Here is a 2,828-nt window from a genome sequence, read left to right as displayed (position 1 = left end):
AATTTTAATCTTACATGCTTAATTTACTTTAGTTTGTCGTGTATATAGCAATTTACTTTAGTTTATCGCGTATATATCAATTTACTTTAGTTTGTCGTGTTAATAGCAATTTACTTTAGTTTGCCGTGTATATAGCAATTTACTTTAGTTTGTCGTGTATATAGCAATTTACTTTAGTTTGACGTGTATATAGCAATTTACTTTAGTTTGACGTGTATAAAGCAATTTACTTTAGTTTGACGTGTATATAGCAATTTACTTTAGTTTATCGTGTATATAGCAATTTACTTTAGTTTGACGTGTATATAGCAATTTACTTTAGTTTGTCGTTTATATAGCAATTTACTTTAGTTTGTCGTGTATATAGCAATTTACTTGATTTTGTCGTGTATATAGCAATTTACTTTAGTTTGACGTGTTTCTAGAAATAAAAATGGGAATTTTTTGGTCATGGCTCAGCACAGGTATGTATGCGAAATATTCACTTCTTAATTTTATTAATACGTAGTTTTTCATAAATAGAGTTCATAAAAAAATGCATTATTTTTATTGTTATTTAAATAGTTATGTTTTCTAGGAAACTGTACTTCTACTGACGAGAACAAGAAGATATCTAGGTGACATCTATAATTTATATGTTGTTTTTGTAGCAACTCACAAGACCCCAGGAAAGGTTTATGGACGGTTAAAATTGAAAAGTGATGCCACGGATAAAAGGGATTTTAGTTTTTTATTTAGAAATCTAACAAGCTTCCCAAGAAAATCAGAAAAACTTTGTATTATTCAATGACAAAGAAAAACAAAAACAAATGTTTACTAACTATGTGTAACTGCTAATTATATTAAATTGATAAATCGCAAAGTTTTTTATCAATTGCTTATCTTGTATGGGTGCAACCTAGTAAAAAGTATTAAGTCCTTGACTATAAAGTGTTCTCCAGCAGGAAAAGATCGAACGATGAAACCAAATTTGATAAAAAATTCTAAAAAAGAAACAAATCGAAAAAATACGTTTAAATATTTATCTATTTTTGATCAGTTTCATAGATGGAGAACATGAAACAATGCCAGTTTTTAATGGAAATATTATAAAAATGTACTATAATTGAACTATAACTGTACACTATACTGTACAGTGTAAACACTTGAACTGTAATTGGAGAGAAAGTCCCAAAAACAAAGAAAGTACAGGGTGTCCCACATCATAATAGATTGTCTATACCTCTAACGTGAGATTAAGGGACTAATAAGAACATTTTTAAATAATAATCATCTTAAAAAATGTTAATTTGGCTAATATGAAATTGTTCATGTAAACAATTACTAGGTTTTGAGAGTATTAATTGTGTGTTTTGGCGTTAAAGCTTTGAGGTAATCCAATATCATATAGGACGCTCTGTACGTAACAATACATAGGTTTCACAAAAGGATGAGACATTAGTGACAACTGTACAGTATTCATTCAGCCGTTAATTCGTTTTTTCATGGATTCCTGCAGCTTTTTATTCGTTTTTTNTTCATGGATTCCTGCAGCTTTTCATTCGGTTCTTTCATGGTTTCCTCCAGCTTTTCATTCGGTTCTTTCATGGTTTCCTGCAGCTTTTAATTCGTTTTTTCAGGGTTTGAAGATTGAAGACGTCCAAGTTCACCTTATAGATTAATTTTGGCTGCCATTAAAGTCTTATCTTAAAATTTTCCTTTTTCTTCTTACCCCCCCCCCACTCCTTCATCCAAAAATATGAGATCCTGACTACCCTAGAGCTGAAAGGTACCGAGTTCCTGTTGTTTTAACCCCTTTGAAGCCATGATTCTTTCAGTTCAAAGAGTTTGAAATATTAAAGGTTAGGCCGACAGGTTGCGAAGATATAAGAATAAAAAAAAATTTGAGTTGGTAGCAAGAACTTGTCTTCTGTGTTTATGTCTTAAATTAAGATAAAAAAATCTCGTCTCAATTCTCAAAAATTTAGTTTTTAAGTAAAGTCTTTTCAATCATATATTTCGTTTTTCTGAGAAGCAATTGAGAAAAAAAAACATTTTGAACTTTTCCAAAAAAAATTATATTGGAGGAGTTTAGATTTCATGTCACACAAAGATTTCCCAATATTTTCCTGTCCTTATGACTAGATTTCAGTGGGGACAGAGTTGTTTATTAACGCATAAATATTTTACATCGTGTGTTTTTGTAATATTTAAAGTAAATTTGATGACAGTTAACAGATTTGAACGCTTGTCATATTAAAACTGTCTAACAATGGAGGCCCCCCCCCCCCCTCCCTTACATGCGGAATTAGGTTTTGTCTGAAAACAGAACAATACAGAAAGAAAGATAGAAATATACACAGAAGAGATAGATACAGACAGATTTATAAATATGCAAATATACTAATAGATAAAGAGACAGATTGGTAAATATAACAAATAGATAAACAGACAAATAGACATGCATAGACAGACATACAGAAAGACAGAAAGACATACAAATTGGCAATTACAACAGATATATATATCATTGCAAAATCATGAATCCTAAAGTAGTTGTTGACTAGAAGTTTGAAATTAAAAGAAATTGAAAAAGAATAGAGTCTTTGCCACAAATTCTTATTTTCTAATCCCTATATCTATGCAGCCCAATATCGGAAACCTTAGATATTTCAAACTATATATTCTATAAGATGAAAAAATCTAAAGTTTACACCATCAGGTGGCAAAGATATAGGGTTTGGAAAATTTAAGTTTGTTACAAAGACAAAATTCCTATATTTTTGTTTTGTGTTTAGGAGAATTGATAAAGAAATATTACAAGAATTAAAACAAGAAGCAGGTAATAT

The 2,828-nt window shown here is 29.9% G+C and overlaps 1 long non-coding RNA gene across 1 annotated transcript; it reads left to right on the top strand.

Annotated features, from left to right (window-relative positions):
• Positions 1-322: 322 nt before the first annotated feature.
• On the top strand, positions 323-2,828 carry LOC111716382 (uncharacterized). Its single transcript, XR_002768471.1, has 3 exons — positions 323-464; positions 578-617; positions 2,778-2,828. It is a non-coding gene; the product is annotated as an uncharacterized LOC111716382 (long non-coding RNA).

Source organism: Eurytemora carolleeae, unplaced genomic scaffold, assembly GCF_000591075.1.
Source record: "Eurytemora carolleeae unplaced genomic scaffold, Eaff_2.0 scaffold2051, whole genome shotgun sequence".
Lineage (NCBI taxonomy): Eukaryota > Metazoa > Arthropoda > Copepoda > Calanoida > Temoridae > Eurytemora > Eurytemora carolleeae.
This window is presented reverse-complemented; position numbering and strand designations above follow the sequence as displayed.